This window comes from Sapajus apella, unplaced genomic scaffold, assembly GCF_009761245.1.
Source record: "Sapajus apella isolate SASKATOON/1434 unplaced genomic scaffold, GSC_monkey_1.0 scaffold4, whole genome shotgun sequence".
NCBI classification, from domain to species: domain Eukaryota; kingdom Metazoa; phylum Chordata; class Mammalia; order Primates; family Cebidae; genus Sapajus; species Sapajus apella.
The window spans coordinates 48,536,336-48,556,799 of record NW_022436944.1 but is presented as its reverse complement, the minus strand read 5'-3'; the positions used below and the strand labels follow the sequence as shown (position 1 = coordinate 48,556,799).

Below are 20,464 nucleotides of genomic sequence, written 5' to 3'. Positions count from 1 at the left end.
GACAAATAAGAGTCCTTAATATTATTTCCCCTGAATAAAGTTCCTACTGTTATGATTATTTTAATAACTGAGTAGCAACCTTCCTTATCTCAGCCAGCTCTTGTGTGTATTTTGATCCTGCTAGTGCTCTCACTAGTACACATTCTTCCTCTTTCTGCCCTCTGTGTGTGTGTGTGTGTGTGTGTGTGTGTGTGTGTGTGTGTGTCTGTCTGTCTGTCTTAAAGAGAAGAACACAGATCCTTGTTTGCTTTCTTTTCATCAGCATTGCCCAAGTAATAATTCTTCCCTGACAGAAGCAGCTGGTTCTAGTAAGAGCAAGTGATTCAACCTTGTAGGTTCTCTGGATTTCCAGCATCTGTTTTCTTGTGTCCCTGCTGAGAGACACTAGCCTACCATCCAATGCCCTATATTAAGATGGCTGAGTTCACCCTCTGGAGGGGCTGTCATCCAATTTTTAAGTCTCATTGTCCCCGTACTCACCAGCTGTGGTAGCATAGCTGCTTCCCACATTTTACTACCACTGTGAACCTCTGTATCCATTTGTGCCTCTTCAGCCATTCAATGCCTGGTTACAATTCTTTATATTAATTCCCTCCATTAAAGTAATTGGTTTAGCTTTTCTCTCCTGACTAGATCCACCCTGATATACCTTTTTGTGTTACTGAGTACATGAAAATGCATGTGAGCATCATAATACTGCCCAACATATTTTTGCAGATAAAAACTGTCAATAAATTATTAATGTATCCTGACATTTCTGTTCTAGATATTCTCTGCTTCATATCTAAATAGAATATAGGAAAAAAGAGGGCACATCAGATGATATCTGTATTATTCCATTCTCACACTGCTATGAAGAAATTCCCAAGACTGGGTAATTTATAAAAGAAAGAGGTTTAATTGACGCACAGTTCCACATGGCTGGGGAGGCCTCAGGAAACTTACAATCATGGCAGAAGGAGAAGCAAAAATGTCATTCTTCACATGGCAACAGGAGAGAGACGTGCCAAGCAAAGAGGGAAAAACCCCTTAAAAAAAAACCATCATATCTCGTGAGAACTCACTCATTATAAAGAGAACAGCATGGAGATAACCTCCCTGATGATTAAATTACCTCTCACTGGGTCTCTTGCATGACATATGGGGATTATGGAAAGTACAATTCAAGATGAGATTTGGGTGGGGACACAGCCAAATTATATCATTCTGCCCCTGGCCCCTCCCAAATTATGTCCTCAGATTACAAAACACAATTATACCTTTCCAACAGTCCTCCAAAGTCTTAGTTCATTCCAGCATTAACCCAAAAGTTTGAATACAAATTCTCATCTGAGACAAGGCAAGTCCCTTCTGCCTAGGAGTCTGTAAAATTGAAAGCACGTAAGTTACTTCCTAGATACAATGGGGGTATAGGCACTGGGTAAATACTCCCATTCCAAATAAAAGATATTGGCCAAAACAAAGAGGCCAGGCCCCACACAAGTCCAGAATCCAGTAGGGCAGTCATTAAACTATAATGTTCCAAAATGATCTCCTTTGATTCCACGTCTCATATCCAGGAACAATGATGTCAGAGGCTCCCACAGCCCTGGGCAGGTCCATCTTTGTTGCTTTGCAGGGTACATCCCCCTCCCAACTGCTTTCATGGGCTGGCATTGAGCTTCTGTGACATTTCCAGGTACGCAGCATGAGCTGTTTGTGGATCTATTATTCTGGGGTCTAGAGGACAGTGGCCCTCCTCTCACATCTGCATTAGGCAGTGCCCCAGTGGGGATTCTGTGTAAGGGCTCCAACCTACATTTCCCTTCTGCACTGCCCTAGCAGAGGATCTCCATGAGAGCGCTGCACCTGCAGCACACCTCTGCCTGGACATCCAGGCGTTTCCATACATCCTCTGAAATCTAAGCAGAGGTTCCCAAACCTCAATTTTTGTCTTCTGTACACCTACAGGCCCAACACCACATGGAGGCTGCCAAGGCTTGGGGCTTGCACCCTCTGAAGCAACAGCCTGAGCTGTTCCTTGGCCCCTTTTAGCCACTGCTGGAGCATCTGGGACTCAGGGCATCAAGTTCCTAGGCTGCACACAGCAGTGGGTCCTGGACCTGGCCTACTAACCCATTTTTGCCCCCTAGGCCTCTGGGACTGTGATGGAAGGAGCTGCTATAAAGAGTTCTCACATGTCTTGGAGACATTTTTCCTATTGTCTTGGGGATTAAAATTTGGTTCCTTGTTACTTATGCAAATTTCTACAGCCAGCTTGACTTTCTCTCAAGAACATAGTTTTTTTTTCTATTGCATTATCAGGCTGCAAATTTTTCAAACGTTTTTTTAAAATAAATAAATATGGATGATTTTTATTTAATGACAATATTGTTTTCTTTGCTTCCCTCTAAATGTACGTTCCAATTTCAAATCATCTCTCTCAAGTTCAAAGTTCCATAGATCTCTAGGGCAGGGGCAAAATGCCAGTAGTCTCTTTGCTAAAGCATAGCAAGAGTAACCTTTGCTCTAGTTCCCAAGGAGTTCTTCATCTCCCTCTGAGACCACCTCAGCCTAGACTTAATTGTCCATATCACTATCAGCATTTTGGTCAAAGCCGTTCAACAAGTCTCTAGGAAGCTTCAAACTTTTCCACATCTTCCTACCTTCCACTGACTCCTCCAAACTGTTCCAACCTCTGCCTGTTACCCAATTCCAAAGTTGCTTTCGCATTTTTGGGTATCCTTATAGCAACACTCAGTCTCTGTAGTACCAATTTACTGCATTAGTCTGTTCTCACACTGCTATAAAGAAATACACAAGACTGGGGAGCCCTCAGAAAACTTAAAATGATGCCGGAAGGGGAAGCAAACACATTTTCCTTCACATGGCAGCAAGAGACAGAAATGCTAAGCAAAGGGAGAAAAACCCCTTATAAAACCATCAGATCTCAACACAACTCACACATTATCAAAAGAACAGCATGAGGGTAACTGCCCCCAGGATTCAATTATTTCCCACTGGGTCCCTCTCACAACACATGGGGATCATGGGAACTGCAATTCAAGATGAGATTTGGGTGGGGACACAGACAAACCATATCAGTATGATTTTATATATCAAATAATAATTAACCCTGAGATGCAGTCTCAGAAAGCTCATTCCTGGGCACATCTTCCAGGGCAGCTAAAAGTTACATAAAACACATAGGCATTTCCATTAACAAAGACTGACACACAGGAGTCCTTGTAAGAGGCATTTGCTAAAGCCTAGGCTACAGGCCTTCTGTAGCAATATGTCAATAACTAACCAGTGCCAGATGAACAAGAGTCCTCTGCAGTGTTTCTTCCTTTGACAGTGTTAACTTCCCATCTACCAGCTCCTTAGAGAAGATCTATATATACAATGCAATTCAAGAAAAGATTGTATTATATCAGATCTACTTTAGAGGTATTACTAATCATGAGCACCCCCATGCCCACTGCCCCAGTGCTGTCAGTCTTATCCTTTAAAAACACAGGAGACCTAGTATAAAACCTCCAGTGCTTATTGGCCACCATCCACCTCTTTGAGCTAGGTGAGTTGAAGGAAGGACTTGTTGACCCATTGCATCTCTAATAACACTCAGCTCTCATTCTTCTGAAATGTTTCCTGTGGTGTGTCTGGACTTCATAACACAGATAAAGTAATTGCTTCCCAACCCAGTGTGGCTACCCTACTTACTACTCTGAATAGGGTTTGCAGCGGAGACATGTCCAGTGAATCACAGGGAATCCTAACTTAGGGCAATCATCACAACCTGAATCCTTGTACCTCAAGTTGCTCCTCATTTTCAGTCTGATTCAGCTAGTCACCCCGACCTTTTTCCCTATGCCACTTGAGGCATACTCTTTTGAGGAACTTGTATAAGGAAGCCTATCAGAGTGGCTTGAATGTCATCCCACCATTACTTTTGGATTTTTAGAGACACTGGCTTCCTTATATTCAAAATCCCTGTTTCCTTTCAAAACCATTTCTCTCACCAATATCTGTGAATGTAGCAGAGAATGCTGGTTTCTTACCGTATCCCTCAGGTCTTACCAAGACCAGCTGTGAACTGCCGTTAACTGCATATCCTTCCATGATGTTTGTTTTGTATTGTTTTTCGAGAAACTACACTGTCTGAGCATGGTGGTCTATAAATATCAGAGTATTAACTCGCCATGAAGGGAGTCCTCAACCAGTGACTGATGGGAGTCTAGGGCAAATGTTCTAAATTATTTCCCAGAACTTTTCCATAGGCTTTAGCTCCAGCTGTGCATACTTACAGCTGGCTCAATATCATACCCTTTGTTGGCTGCCTTCCTTTCCCTGCCATTCTTTCCCTCTCTTCTTCCTGGCATTTCCTATACCTCCCAAATAAACTACCAGCCCTCAAGTCCTTGTCTCAGGGTCACTTCTGGGGGACAAAAACTAAGCTAATAGAAAACTACCTTTTTCTAATTCTAGTCACTTCAGAAATGCCTTAAATTTATGTACATATAGATATATGTATATATAAATATGTATTTCCAGGCTATGTCAATTGAATTTATAAATAACTCTATATATCCAGCTGACATTTAAGTTTTCATATATTTTGTTGCATGCTGTTTCTGTCTTTCCTGTAAGTTGATAAGATGCTCAAAGGCCAGGAGTGCATCACCTCCTTCTTCTATAATTTTTCACGATGCCTGGTGTGATGCTCTGCAGAGTGAATATTCATTTAATAATGGCTGAAGGACAAAGGGCCATGGAGGTCAGGTCTGTCTGTCCTGCAGGCTTGTCAAGGGTGAGAAATCTCCTGAGAGAATGAAATTGTGATGCTGTTTCCAACCCTTTGAAGGATGAACCTGGAAGCCTAAAATGGGAGCTGGCACTGAGACAGGGCACCAAGTCAGAACATGAGCCCGTGGCACATGGCATGCACTCTAGCCCACTGGGACGTGAAATGCTGTGTAATCAGATACGTCCGCTTGGCCTGTTTCTGAGTGAGTCCAATTTGGAGTGAACTGAGCTATATGAGCTAGACAGACCAATGTGAGGCCCATTACTGGGAGATCTTTCCTGAAAACCCTGGGCCTTTGCTGCAAATCAGTAGCGATCTGACTTATAAAGCAGCTCAAAGCATATTATAGAACAGGGTGCTAACAGGTGAGGGTCAAATACAGGTAAAGAAGAAGTCCTACTTTGACCCATCTCTTTTTTTTTTTGAGACCAAGTCTTGCTCTGTCACCCAGGCTGGGCTGGTATGCAGTGGTGCGATCTTGGCTCACTGCAACCTCCGCCTCCTGGGTTCAAGCAGTTCTCCTGCCTCAGCCTCCTGAGTAGCTGGGACTACAAGAGCCTGCCACCAAGCCCGGCTAATTTTTGTATTTTTAGTAGAGATGGGGTTTCACCATATTGGCCAGGCTGGTCTCGAACTCCTGACTTTGTGATCCACCCACCTCAGCCTCCCAAAGTACTGGGATTACAGGCGTGAGCCACCATGCCCAGCCTACTCATCTTATACTCCAGAAGTGAAATATTTATGGGGTATTTAATAGCAGTGAGCAAGGAGTAATACTAATGACACTAACCACAAACACTCTTATTTTTGCTTAGGGGTCTCATCTCCCTCCTGGGCCAGGAGGACTTTATGACATTTCCACTTGCCTATTTCCCTTCCTAACTGGAATAAAGGCTAGTTTATCAAACATGCTAAACCTGGAATCTTTATTAACTAGCTCCCCCAGGACGCAAAGATTCTAAAGGACCTTCTGAATCAAACAAAGGTGAAATGACATTGGTGTTATTTCAGAGCTGAGTATTTTGTTGCATTATTTCTAAGCCTTTTACAACTGACAATCCAGATAAAGTATTGATTAAACAGATCACTCTGCATCCTCAACTTGGCTGCTAACAGAGTTCACTGTAGTATAGCTTTGGCCTTTCCTGATTGAGTCTATTGCCTCAAGAGAAAATGACCAGCGGAGACCTCACACACTCAGCACCTCACAGAAACCTTGCCATGACTTCAGGTGCGTGGGGCAGGCCTGCCCACAGAATGCAGCCTCCTGCAAGCTGCGAAATTGTGAAAGAACTTTTCTAAGGCTTTTTCTGAGGAAAGCACACCAACATATGGCTTTATATAAATCCTGCTGATTGAGGAAACTTTAGATTCTATAGAAGCTTTCTAAAAATAATTCTCATTTGAATAGAAAGTCGAGTCCTTTACAGAACCCAGACTGTTTTGTTATCCCATCACATGGGAACTTGAAGAGGCCACAACAATGACAAGCAGACAGGGCAATGCGTAATTCATCCAGAAATGAACTGCAAACAGAATTACAAACAGCTGTCACAATGGCTGGGATAAAAGCCAGAATTAAGAAGGGCATGAAGGGAAGCAAAATAACAACCAGAGACCTCTAAGCAGCCAATGTGAAGGCACACAGAACATATTCTCGTGACCTTCCTCTAACTTCCACCTCCATCCATGCAGAATGCTTCATCTGACAGTCAGATAAATGCGCTTAGAAAATAAATAACCATTTACACACAGTGTATTGAAAATGGACATAAGAGCAGGAGCAACTAAGTTTCAGAGTAAAGTTCTAGAAGATCCAGCCAATTCAAAAGGGTTTTGCACATTCTTTAGAGAAGAAATTTGTCGCTAAATTTTCTCACATATGCATGAGAGATGCAATATCAAGGAATGTTTAATTGCACTCACCTTCAAAGCTACGTATCCACTGAAAGAGAACCGTGGAAAAAGGGAAAACAGAAAACACATTCCAAAAGGCTGATTCTCTCTTTGGAATTTTTACATGTATGACTGCTATTATAGCACAAAAATGTTATCTCGTGTTGCCAACAGTATTACCCACACATAAGGAAGACTTCAACACTTTCTTAAGAGTCGTATTAAAAACACACCATACTATTCCAAATGGTGCTCAAGTTTGCAGTGAACTTATCATTGGCCAATTAACCTGTAGCAAGTTATAATATGAAACGTTACCCCTTGGTAGGCTCATCAATGTCTAAAGTAGCTGAATATGAAAGATTACCTTTTATAATGTCACTACTAAATCTGTCCAGTCTCTCCTCGCCAGGCAGCTTAACATCTTTTCGCCTTAGTTTTATATCATTTCTTTTCTTTCAAATACATTTGTCCTTCAGAAACCCGAATGGATACAGGAATATTTATTGTGTTAAGTGTTTTTATCATGCTGATAGCGCTTCAAAGGAGACTGAGGCTCTTACATGAACACTGTTGTACACATTTTCTGACTATGCACCTCGAGTATATACTCCCTGAAAGCTGAGGCCATCCCTTCTGCACGCTCTTTTTCTAAGCTTCATAATGCCTAGCAGAACGCTGGAGACTAAGGTGACTATGTTTTCTGAATAAAAAACAAGATGCTCTCTGCAAGGAGAGTTTTGCAGCTCCGCCAAACCAGGATCAGGTATCCCAATGCTTCCAAAAATAGGTTCCAGGTAAGTATTTCCGATAAAAATGGTGCCAATGATTCACCTCCTGGAGACCTTCTTGTTTTTTTTCCATTTGCTCCTTTCCTAATTTTACCTGTGACCTACTGCTGGAGGTGGCAGGACGAGGAACGGAGAGTGTAAAAGAAGACAATTTTGTATAAATGACTTCCAGCATTCCTAGCTCCGTATTTGAAGAATGCGGTCTCTCAGCAAAGTCTTAAATGTAAAATTTTATTTAATATGCACTCGTTGATGCCAATAATCCAAGGATTTTGCCAGATTATCACAACTGGGGAAGGAGGCCTGAGGAGGCCATTGACCCTGAGGGCAAGACAAAAGCCAGACCCGGGAGTTTCCGGGTCTCCTAAAAATCCTCTCTCTCTTGTACCTTTGCATACTGATGCTCACAGGAAATGGAAAAGGCAGAGACAGTGAAGTCTGGCAGGGGTGAGTCTGTCTTTCTTTTGGAATGCTGGGAGCGGAGCTAGTTGTTACATGGCTGGGAGAGACACCGAGGAAATAAGAGAGAATTTGGCTCTCTTATATTTACGATATGTAATAGGTACTCATCTAGCTAACTTTATTCTGGTTTTCAATTGCCTTGTCCGTAAAATGGGATTACGGAGCGTCTTGATCACATTGAGCATCCTATATTCGGGCATGAAGTTCATACAATTGTTCTAATCAACTGGACCTGTCAATGGGAAAGTCCCCTTTGCTGTAGCCCAAAGAAGGTTATTCAGGTCAGCTCCCAAAATGGGTTCACGTAAAGTTTTTGCTTCCAAGTCTATACCAGTAAATTTCCAATCTATCAGGCCTTCCAAAGCTGCAACTCGCAGGAAACAAGTTCCTAGGCAGGAAATGAATATAAACAGAGTTCACATTTGTCTGTGTGTGGCCTCCCCAGATGTAAACAGATTACTCAACCAGGCAAACACATGAGGTGCCAGCATCAAACCCGAACAGTGACAGTGCCAATTATGACTCGGCTTGGCTTCCTGAATTTGAAATGTCATTTACAGTGGAGAAGTTTTCAGTGTGTAAAAGCCCTGTGAAAGATAAACCACACCACTATGACTTTCATTCCCATAGAAGTCATGAGAAAGAAGTCAAGTAGAATAACCAACTTGCTATACTGCAGACCTTCAAATGCCTTGATTTTTGAAGAGGTAGAATTCTTCGATTTAACCCACAAGTCATGTGAACACAAAGGCCCTGGAGGGCCCCCAGGCAAACCAAACGGGCTGCGTGGGCATAGTGTGAAACCTGACAGCGTGGGACGCAGTTCCAGCAGTCACTTGCCATGAGGCTATTACGGGCTGGAACTTCCTATTTTTTCAAGAGAAGACAAAAATAAAGATTGTTTATGAGAAGCTTCCTAGCATTAAAATGTTGGCAACTATAAACTATTTAACTTACTATGCAGGCAAACAAGACACATCTACGGGCCAGATTCAGTCTGTAAGTTGCCAAATTCCTAGGATTCTTCTGTAGATAAACATCATAGATATGGAAAATCAGATTTCGATGGTTTTAATGTAAGCAGGGTATAGTAGAAAAATGTCATCCTAGGAGTCAAGAAACCTGTATATCTGTGCTACATCTGTTGTGCTCTTATGAAGAAAAGGTGGGCAAATGACTTGCCTTCCTATAGTCTTCATTTCATAACCTCTAAAATGGAGGCAGACTTCAAGGCTATTATGAGGATTACATCAAAGTGGGCCAGGATACAAGAACAGCACTCAGTGCACTCCTGGTATATTACACCATAGCCTACTTTGCATCTGTTTTTGCAACTGAAAATTTGGGATAATAATAACTTTACCTCAAAGAAGCTACTGGTTGAATTAAGTGAGATAATACAAAGGGCTTAGCACAGTGCCTGACCGAGAGTAGGTACTCAATAATACTTTATTATTATTTGTAACCAACAAATTTTTAGTCCTAAATTTTACAGACACAGATACAGAGACGTTGAGAGAAAGACAGTTTATCCAAGGCTCTGGTAGTGTGTAGCAAACTCAGAATCAAGAAACAGGTCTCCTGCCTTCTGACTGGCAAACTTACCCAGTAAGTTCTAGTTTCAACTAAACTCTTGGCTCACAAAGTGATCTTACTTTGTATTAGTTTCATCAGCATATTCAGCATTAATCAATAAGCTGGCATCATTTTTGTTGTTAGTGATTCATAAAGTTGATATGATTGTATCTTAATTTATCGATAAAGTGAGGAAAGGACAGGAAAGAAAAATATTAGCAGATTTTCTCCATTATATAAAGTCCCCCAAAGTTTGTACTTTTCAATAAAATCCAAAGGATTAACTAATTTTTATTTTTAAAAAACCTCCTGTATGAAATTGCCTACATTCTGATTCATTATATAAAATTAGAATTTTGTTCTCTTTCCTGTGGCAGTACTAAAACCAACATCCCTCATGACTCCAATGATATGTTGGAGATCTGCAGAAAAAGCATGTTACGTTATCCCAAACCCCTGTTTAGGCAAACAGGGCTTATATATATCAATAATGTCTAGGTAAACATTATTTACCTCAAAAATTCAGGAATCTAACGTTATCTTCTTTAAAAGCAAAACATCATAAATGTTTTGAAAACGAGGTAAGAGACAGTGTTGCAAAGAATCCACAAAACTGAAAGTTCCAAAAACATGTAATTTCCTTAATATGGGCCTGAAAATAGGGCCCTATTTTTGATAATTTGTTCATTGCCTGCTACCTCTCATTCATCTGCATTCCATATCTTTTGTTCTCTTCAGTTCTCCATGTCTTGTCCCCTTAAGGACCTAATGCTCTTCAGTCTTCCCTTATTTTCTCTCAAGTTCCCATCCAGTCTCCATGACCACCTGTGGTAAGATCAGTCTAGTCAGAAAGTCTCTATTAAACATGTACTTCATCACCATTTAACTAGCCGCAGAGTAAGCTCTTGGAACACCCTTAGAAAGTCTTGTTCTCTCAGAGAGTTATCACATTCTGCTGCCTCTCTCATATTTTCTAAGTTTTCCATCTGTTTAAAGACTTAATTACTACTAACTAGGAATCAGCCACTGACCCAATCCATTCAAGCCCATTGACTCAACAAATGGCAATCTCAGGTGGTCATTTTTACCTCCGTCCAGGTAGGTCCTTAGCTACAATTCAAAACTGTAGAAATAACCACACTAAGAAACTTTAAAGTCTTCACCTTCTTGATGATATTTTAAGTTCCTTGAGAAAAGGGAATGAGTATTACCGGCATTTAGAATGATTTCTCCTACAAGATACCTAGTAGAATGTCCTGCACTTAGTAAGCATCCTAGTAATAACTTGTTAAATTAAATTATGGCTCAAATTTATGTCTGATCATCATTTTAAAACACATTTATCTCTTAAAATTCTCAGTGCTTTCCCAGGAGGAAGTAGAGATGAACTCACTATTATACCTGGAAAAGTGAAAAGCCCAAACTGGATTTCTCTTGCCCTTCTAGTTTGCTACACAACTAGAATATAAAGCTGGTTGGAAATCACATCCATCCAGTCTGCCAGATCTATCAACCGTCCTATTGAAGATATTAATATACGATCTGGTTAGAGTGCGATTTATGCATTACCATCATAGATAATGGAGATGAAAAGGACCCTGTCGAATCACAGGGCCTATTTGTCTGCTTAAGGAGAGTGTTATTAAAATGATTATTTATATATGTTCTGTAGAGCTTTAAAGACTTTATTCTTCATATTCCCTTGAAAATTTGGCAAGGGGAAAAGAGCACAGTGGCCCCCCAGTATTTGTGGTTCAACTTTCCATGGTTTTAGTTACCCACTGTCAACTGCAATCCAAAAAATGGGTGAACAGTACAATATGATATCTGAAGAGAAAGACCACATTTACATCACTTTTATTACAGTATTTTGTTATAATTGTTCCATTTTATGGTTATTATTGTTCATCTCTTATTGTGCCTAACTTACAAATTAAACTTTATCATAAGCAGATACATATAGGAAAAATCGTAGTACATACTGTATAGGGTTCGTTGCTATCTGCAGTTGCAGGCATCCAATGTGGGTCTTGAAATGTATCCCCTGCAGATAAGGGGAGACTACTGTATGTCTATTTTATATGGGTGAAGAAGAGAGTTACCCGTATTCTTCAGAGATTCTAGTTCTGTCCCCTGAGCTCAGACAATGGAATGTTCAGGTCACAGATACCTGGAGAAAAATTTTCTGGCAGGTTTATATGTTCCTCATCAGAGCTTAAGAGCTAATGACAGTGAAGTTTACTGTCATTTTATAGGCATGACTTTAAATAATAAGACTATTTATTTCTTCCTAAACTGTAGTTACAATTCAGATATTCAGTTGCAAGCTGAACAGCAGTGGCTTCACAATGGCTTCATGGGCCAAAATAGAGAGATAAATAGCACAGTCATTCCTTAGGTAATTCATTACCTACTCATTCTCTTAGGAAAGGCTTTTTTTTTCATAAAATAGAGCTCTTTATTAAAACAATTACCTCTCCTTATATTTACTCAAACAATAGAAAGGACAATAGCAAAAGAAATTCAAACAGCTAGATACAATTAGGTGCCACATTCACAAACCTTATGCTGTTGTTAGTCACTTCACAATCTAAGCATGATCACAAACACACAACCAATTAGTCCTCATACTATCCTTTAGTTTCTTCGTGTGTGTGTGTGTGTGTGGTGGGTGACACTCTTTGCTCAAAGCCATCTGTCCACCATTATGAGTGTCTAACTCTATGTGATCTTATATTTCAGTTTTCACTTCCTCTACCATTCATACTAACTGAAAAATACATCTCTCCTGTCTGCCTGCTACTTAGTAAAGACTATTCCCTCTTTCTCTTTCCAAGTTTCCTGATTACCCTTCTCTTTATGGCCTTTGCAAAAAGAAAAAAACAAGCAGCCTCACATACAACAAATTTTATGACATCTCTGCTGGTCAGCTTCTAATTTGGAAAGTAGTTTTACACATTTAAGGAACTGCTGTGTGTATTACTTTAAAGTTTATTCTAAAACCCTCCACAGCTGCTGCCCTGATCAGCTCACTCAGATACAGCTCAGATACTTCACTATTTTAAAAGGACTTGGAATTACCTAAATATCAACCTATTTCAGACCCTCTTCCTTTCAAAACATGTAAATACTTTCCTTACAAAAATGTTTCCTTAGCAAACACCACATAAATCATGAACTGTGAAGAGACAATGAAATGTCTGTCCCATATATGACAGCCTGAGGGCTTCTGAGGTGAGAAACAAAGATAGATATAAAACCAAGGAAATCTTTAGTAAAAGGCAAAAGATTTATACGACCTGAAGAGAAATCAGAGTACAATGCGGTACATATACATCATGGAATACTATGCAGCCATAAAAAACAATGAGTTCGTGTCCTTTGCAGGGACATGGATGAATCTGGAAACCATCATTCTCAGCAAACTGACACAAGAACAGAAAATCAAACAACGCATGTTCTCACTCATAGGAGGGTGTTGAACAATGAGAACACATGGACACAGGGAAGGGAGCATCACACACTGGGGTCTGTTGCAGGTGGGCCAAGAGAGGGACAGTGGGGGGCGGTGGGGAGGTTGGGGAGAGATAACATGAAGAGAAATGCTAGATGTAGGTGATGGGAGGGATGGAGGCAGCAAACCAAACCACATTGCTATGTGTGTACCTATGCAACAATCCTGTATGATTAGCACATGTACCCCAGAACCTAAAGTATAATTTAAAAAAATGTAAAATTTTTTTTTTGAAAAAACAATAAAAAATAACAATACAACAATAAAAATTTCACATTTTTTAAACTACTGAAAAAAAAAAAAAACCAAGGAAAACTGTCCAATCTCTAATGATACCTATGTCTGGCAGACTCAGGATGCTGAAAAGCCCTGTTATTTGCTTATCAGACCAAAACAAGTAGAACCAGAGAGTGGCTTGACAAATATAAAAGGAAAGAGGCTCAAATGAGGCAGGAGATTCTTAAACGGGGAAATTCTCCTATTATCATAAAGAGCCAAATGAACCTAACAAGAAAGGATGTGAAAACATAATACTAACCAAGTGGCTGCACGGGCAGATCTCTCGGCTTATATTTTTCAAAGACTCTGTACAAAGAAAGGAAAAATGTCCAAGATGAATGATGCATACAAAGTCTCAGGATGGCTAAAGCAGAGAAAGAATTAGGATTTTTGATAAAAGCGTGAAGAAGTATAAATACCTTTTCTTCCAAGTCATTTTTTAAAAACTCAATCAAAAACAAAAAAAGGATAGGTCAGCTAATGTTAGGACTGTTAATGTTCACAGAAGAAAAGAACCAGGCCACTCTTTTGCAGTCATTTTCTCTATGAGGATGGTTTTCAAACAAAAAGGGTCAAACTTAACAAAGAGAATATTTGTTTATTTATTTTACTAGCTGATTACTTAAATCATTTATCAATGCCTAAATGCTAGGAATTGCACCAGCATCTAAAAAAAAAAAAAAAGGCAATAGTGCATAAGGCAAACATGGTCTTTTGCCCTCATGGAACTTGAATTTTAGTAAAATTAAAATGGAAAGGAATCCTGACAGCTTCCTTAATCCAGTCACACATACACATCCTCCAAGGTTAGTAAAGAAGTTATCTATCACTCCTTTGGCAACCTTGAAGTGCTAAAGATTCATTTTATTAATAGAGCTGTCAGATTTCTTTACAATGTCTAAGAGATGATGAGGAAATAGTAATAGAGCACTTGACTGATTGAGTTTGAGACTCCAGGACCAAATAAATCAGATTCTGAAATACTGAAATATTTTATGGGGTAGCTGTAAAATACATAGTGCATTTTATTCTTTAAAACTTTTATAAGAATTTCAAGAACTACACAAATATTAAGTGCTTTTTTAAAAAAAAACAATTCTAACAATACAGACAGAATACAGAAGATATAGTCACAGGATCACGATAATGTGGCAATCGAGGTCCTTATGCACATGTTTGAACGCAGTGACGTGCTGAAGCCTGCTCACATAGGCTTAGTACAAACAACTGTGTGCCTCTCTCCCTACTTCTGCATTTAGGGATGCACATTAGTAACCGGGACTTGATCATGATGGGAGTATTTACAGCATTGACAGTGGTAAGTACTATACAATGAGATTCTCTTCCTTCCTTCCTTTTTTCCTTCCCTTCCTTCCTCCCTCATCCTCCTCCTTTCTTCATTTCTCTCCCCTTCTTCTCCCTTGTTCTGGAGAGCCAGTGGTAAAACATTTAACAGTATACCAACGTTTTAATGTAATATGCTATGACTTCTGAAGAATTGTTTCCCAGAGGTTTTTCCGGATATATAAAATTTTAATTTTCATAGATGTCACTAGCTTATTTTTTTCATACTGTAAAAATTTATACTATGATTATAAGCATATGAATGTGTATACACACATTTTATATATACACACACATATATACACATACACACAGTTTATATATATATATATATATATATATATATATACAATTTATAAATATATAAACTGAGTCCTCACAAGTCATATGATGACTATTATACCTATGTTTTATTTTAGCCAATGAAACAGATAAAATTTGTGTCCATTTTGTTTTAACTTGTGTAGCCCAGATTACAAATGAGATAAGGGATCTTTTTTTTTTCATAAAGGTACTAGAAATTTGCATTTCTCTTCTGTGAGCTACCTGTTCATGTACTTTGCTTATTTTTCAACTTTAGTTATTTACTCTCTTTCTCTTTCTCTTTCTTTCTTTTCATTTTTCATTTTTTTTTTTTTTTTTTTCTCTGTCACCCGGCTGGAGTGCAGTGGCCCGATCTTGGCTCACTGCAACCTCCACCCTCCTGAGCTCAAGCAATTCTTCTGCCTAAGTCTCCTGAGTGGAGTAGCTAGGACTACAGGCATGCACCACCATGCCCAGCTAATTTTTGTATTTTTAGTAGAGACAGGGTTTCACCATGTTGGCCAGGATGGTCTCCATCTCTTGAACTTGTGATCCGTCTGCCTCAGCCTCCCAAATTGCTGGGATTTCGGGCATGTGCCACCGCATCCAGCCCTTTTTCTGATCACTTAGTCAGACCAGGTAAGTTACACGCTATATGAACTTTTGTTCTGTCATATGTTACAAACATTTTCTCTACACTATTTTTAATCTTTAGACTTTGTCTTAATATCTTTTGTCAAACATTTTCAGCAAAAAATGTCTTTATCTTTGTGTGTGTGTGTGTGGTTCTTGGATTTTATGTTTTATTTAAGCAGTTCTCCCCCTATGGAAGGCTTCAAGAGAAGTTACATGATTAAGCGGTTAAGAGCTTGGACTCCGCACATAAAGAGCTTTAGTTTGAAGCCTAGCTCTTCCACTCTGAATGCCAGTCAGCTTTAAGTCTCACTTTCCCATCTATAAGTTGGGCAAAAATTTATGGGACTATTATGATGAATAAATATTTATGTATTGTGAAATGTACTGTTCATCATTGCTGATTGTACTGTCTCCCCTACCCAGAAGTGTCTACTTCGGTTGAATTTTCAATTGGTTATATTAGTTCCCCAAATGTTTTCACAGACAGAATGGCAGAGAGAGGCACCAAGATGGCCTATTAGAAGCAGCTGAGGTCTGCGGCACTCATGGAGAGGAATGAAAGTGGTGCGTGAACTTAGCACCTTCAACTGAAATATCCAAGTCCTCCCACTGGGACTGACTAGGCACACTGACTCGACCCAAAGAGGAAGAAGAAAAGCATGGGGGCCAACAGCCCACCCAGAAGTGGCGTGAAGCCAAAGGAAACCCCACCCCCAGCCAAGGGTAGTGGTGAGTGATTTTGCGAACCTGTAGGAGAAACCCTGCTTCTTCCAGGGATCTTTGCAACCCGTGGATCAAGTGATTCCCTCATGAGCTCACGCCACCTGGGCCTTGAGTCTGATACACAGAGCTGCATGGAGTCTCAGCAAAGCCCCTGCTCAGGCACACACAGAGACCCAGGAGTTTTACATACTCTGGCCCTGGGATCCCCAGCAAGGCGGGAGAGCTCTCGGTACATATTCCTAGGAAAGGGGCTGAATCTAGGAAGCCAAGAAGCATTGCTCTGCAGGCTCCACTTCCATAGCACCTCACAAGTTAAGACCCACTGGCTTGAAATTCTAGCCAGCCAACAGCAACAGGCTAGAATCTGCTTGAGACAGGATGGAGTTCCTGTGGGGAGGGGTGGCTACCATCTCTGTTGCTTGGCAGACTCAGCTGTTTCAGCCTGCTGGTATTAGAGAATCCAAACAGTCTGGATGAGGAAGAGTCCCCCACAACGCAGCACAACTGCTCTAACAAAAAGCAGTCAGAATGCTTCTTTAAGCAGGTCCATGAGCCCATTCCTCCTGGTAAGATGAGACCTCCCAACATAGGTCTCTAGCCACCTTCTACAGGTGTATTCAGGCTGGCAACAGGTCAGTACCTACCTGGGACAGAGATTCCAGAAGAAGGAGCAGGCTGCCATCTTTGCTGTTTTGCAGTCTTCACTGGTGATACCTCTAGGTATGGGAAAAACTGAGGCAACTAGGATCTGAAGCAGAGCCCCAGGAAACTGCAGTAGCCCTACAAAAGAGTGCCTTGCTAAAATAAAACAACAAAAATAGCAACAAAAAAAGACCCTATAAAAATTCCATTCAAAGGTCAGCAACCTCAAATATTGAAGGTAAATAAGCCCACAAAGATAATAAAGAATCAGTGCACAAATGCTAAAAATTCAAAAGCCAGAGTGCCTCCTTTCTTCTAAATGACCACAACACCTCTCTATCAAGGGCATGAAAGTGGGCTGAGGCCGAGATGGTTGAACTGACAGAAGTAGGCTTCAGAAGGTGGGTAATAATAAACTTTGCTGAGCTAAAGGAGCATGTTCTAACCCAATGCAAACAAGCCAAGAATCATGATAAAATAATACAGGAGCTGATAGCCAGAATAGCCAGTTTAAAGAGAAATATAACCAACCTGACGCAGGCGAAAAACACAAGAATTTCACAGTGCAATCACGAGTATCAATAGCAGCACAGACCAAGCAGAGGAAAGAATCTCGGAGCTTGAAGACTATCTTTCTGAAACAAGACAGGCAGACAAGAACACAGCAGAATGAAAAGGAAGTGAAAAACCCTCCAAGCAATATGGAATTATGTTAAGAGACCAAACTTACGATTTACTGAGGTTAGAAAGAGATGGGGAGAATGGAACCACATTGGAAAACACACTTCAGGGTATCATCCCGGAGAACTTCTCCAACCTAGCAAGACAGACCAACATTCAAAGTCAGGAAATCTACAGAACCCCAGTATGATACTCCAGGAGAAGATCAACCCCAAGACACATAATCATCAGATTCTCCAAGGTTGAAATGAAAGAAAAAATGTTAAGGGCAGCCAGAGAGAAAGGCCAGGTCACCTATAAAGAGAAGCCCATTAGACTAACAGTGGACCTCTCACTGGAAACCCTACAAACCAAAAGAGATTGGGGGTCAATAGTCAACATTCTTAAAAAAAATCCAACCCAGAATTTCATATCTGGCTGACATAAGCTTCTTAAACAAAGGATAAATAAGAACCTTTTCAGACAAATAAATGCTGAGGGAATTCATCAGCACCAGACCTGCCTTGCAAGAGCTCTTGAAGGAAGCACTACATATGAAGGAAAAATGTTACCACTACAAAGCCATACTTAAGTACAAAGACCAGTAGTAACACAATAAAGCAACCACATAAACCAGTCTGCAATATGACCAGCTAGCATCATGATGACAGTTTCAAATTTACACATAACAATACTAACCTTAAATGTAAAGGGGCTAAATGCCCAATTAAAGGACACAGAATGGCAAGCTGGATAGAGAGCCAAGATCCATTGGCATCCTGTCTTTAAGAGACCCATCTCACATGCAAAGACACACATAGGCTCAAAATAAAGGGATGGAGGAAAATTTGCTAAGCAAATGGAAAGCAGAAAAAAAGCAAGGGTTGCAATCCTAGTTTCTGACAAAACAGACGTTAAACCAACAAAGATCAAAAAAGACAAGAAGGGAACTACATAATGGTAAAGGGTTCAATTCAACAAGAGTTAACTATCCTAAATATATATGCACCCAGTACAAGAGCACTCTGATTCATAAAGCACGTTCTTGGACACCTACAAGGAGACTTCGACTTCCACACAATAATCGTGGGAGACTTTAACACCGCACTGACAATATCAGACAGATCATTGAGACAGAAAATTACCAAAGATATTCAGGATCTAAGCTCAGCTCTGCCTGAAGTGGACATGATAGATATATAGAGAACTCTGCACTCCAAAACAACACAATATACATTCATCACACCACCACACAGCACTTACTCTAAAGTTGATCACATAAGTGGAAGTAAAACATTCCTCAGCAAACGCAAAAGAACTGAAATCACAACCAACAGTCTCTAGACAACAGTACAATCAAATTAGAACTCCAGATTGAGAAATGCACTCAAAACCACTTAAGTGCAAAGAAATTGAATGACCCCTCAGTAAATAATGAAATATGGGCAGAAATCAAGAAGTTTGTTGAAACTAATGAGAAAAAAGAGGCAGTGTACTAGAATCACTGGGACATAGCTAAAGCAGTATTAAGAGGGAAATTTATACCACTAAATACTGACATCAAAAAGCTAGAAAGATCATGAGTTAACAACCTAAAATGACAACTAAAAAAACTAGAGAACTAAGAGCAAACCAAGCCCAAAGGTAGCAAAGGACAAGAAATAACCAAGATCAGAGCTGAACTGAAGGATACAGAGACAAAAAAAAAAGCCTTCAAAAAAATCAAGGAATTCAAGAACTGTTTTTTTTTTTGAAAAAATTAATAGATGTAGCTAAAATAATAAAGAAGAAAAGATAAAAGATTCAACTAAACACAATCAGAAATAAGGGGGATAGCAACACTGACCCCACAGAAATACAAACCACCGTCAAACCTAGTATAAACACTTCTATGCACATAAACTAAAAAATTTAGAAGAAATGGATAAATTCCTGGACACATAAACCCTCCCAAGATTGATCCAGAAAGGAATTAAATCCCTGAATAGAACAATAACAAGTTCTGAAACAGATGCCGGAATAAATTGCCTACTAACCTCCCTACTCCCCCGCAAGAAAAGCCCAGGACCAGATGGATTCACAGCTGAATTCTACCAGAGATACAAAGAAGAGCTAGTATCATGCCTCCTGAAACTATTCCAAAAAATACGAAAGGAGAGTCCTCACTAACTCATTCTATGAGGCCAGTATCATCCAGATATCAAAACCTGGCTGAGATATAACCAGAAAAAGAAAACTTGAGGCCGATACCCTTGATGAACATCGATGTGAAAATCCTCAACAAAATAATGGCAAACTGAGTCTAGCATCACATTAAAAAGCTTATCTACCATGATAAAGTTGGCTACAATTCCAGGATACAAGGCTGGTTTAATATATGCAAATCAATAAATGTAATTCATTCCATAAACAAAACTAAAGACAAAACCCACGTAATTATCTCAATAGATGCAGAAAAGGCCTTCAATAAAATTCAACAACCTTCATTTTAAAAACTCTCAACAAACCAAGTATTGAAGGAACATATCACAAAACAATAAGGCCATTTATGACAAACCCACAGCCAGTATCATACTGAACGGACAAAAACTGGAAGCATTCCCCTTGAAAGCAGCAGAAGACAAGGATGCCCTCTCTCACCACTGTTACTCAACATAGTATTGGGAATTGTATCCAGAGGAATCAAACAAGAGAAAGAAATGAAGGGAATTCAAATAGAAAGAGAGGAAGTCAAATTATCTTTGTTTGCAGATGATATGATCCTGTATCTAGAAAACTCCATCATCTCAGCCCAAAAGCTTCTAAACTGATAAGCAACTTCAGCATAGTCTCAGGGTACAAAATCAAAATCAT

General features: G+C 39.9%; 1 protein-coding gene, 1 long non-coding RNA gene and 1 pseudogene across 6 annotated transcripts in view; all 3 read right to left on the bottom strand.

Moving 5' to 3' along the window:
• LOC116537523 overlaps positions 1-20,464 on the bottom strand; it is a 618,525-nt gene that overhangs the window by 429,936 nt on the left and 168,125 nt on the right. The window lies entirely within an intron of this gene.
• On the bottom strand, positions 137-19,323 carry LOC116537580. Its single transcript, XR_004263206.1, has 3 exons — positions 18,861-19,323; positions 16,738-16,741; positions 137-148 (listed from the first exon to the last, which is right to left on the bottom strand). It is a non-coding gene; the product is annotated as an uncharacterized LOC116537580 (long non-coding RNA).
• LOC116545156 lies at positions 12,695-12,829 on the bottom strand (annotated as a pseudogene).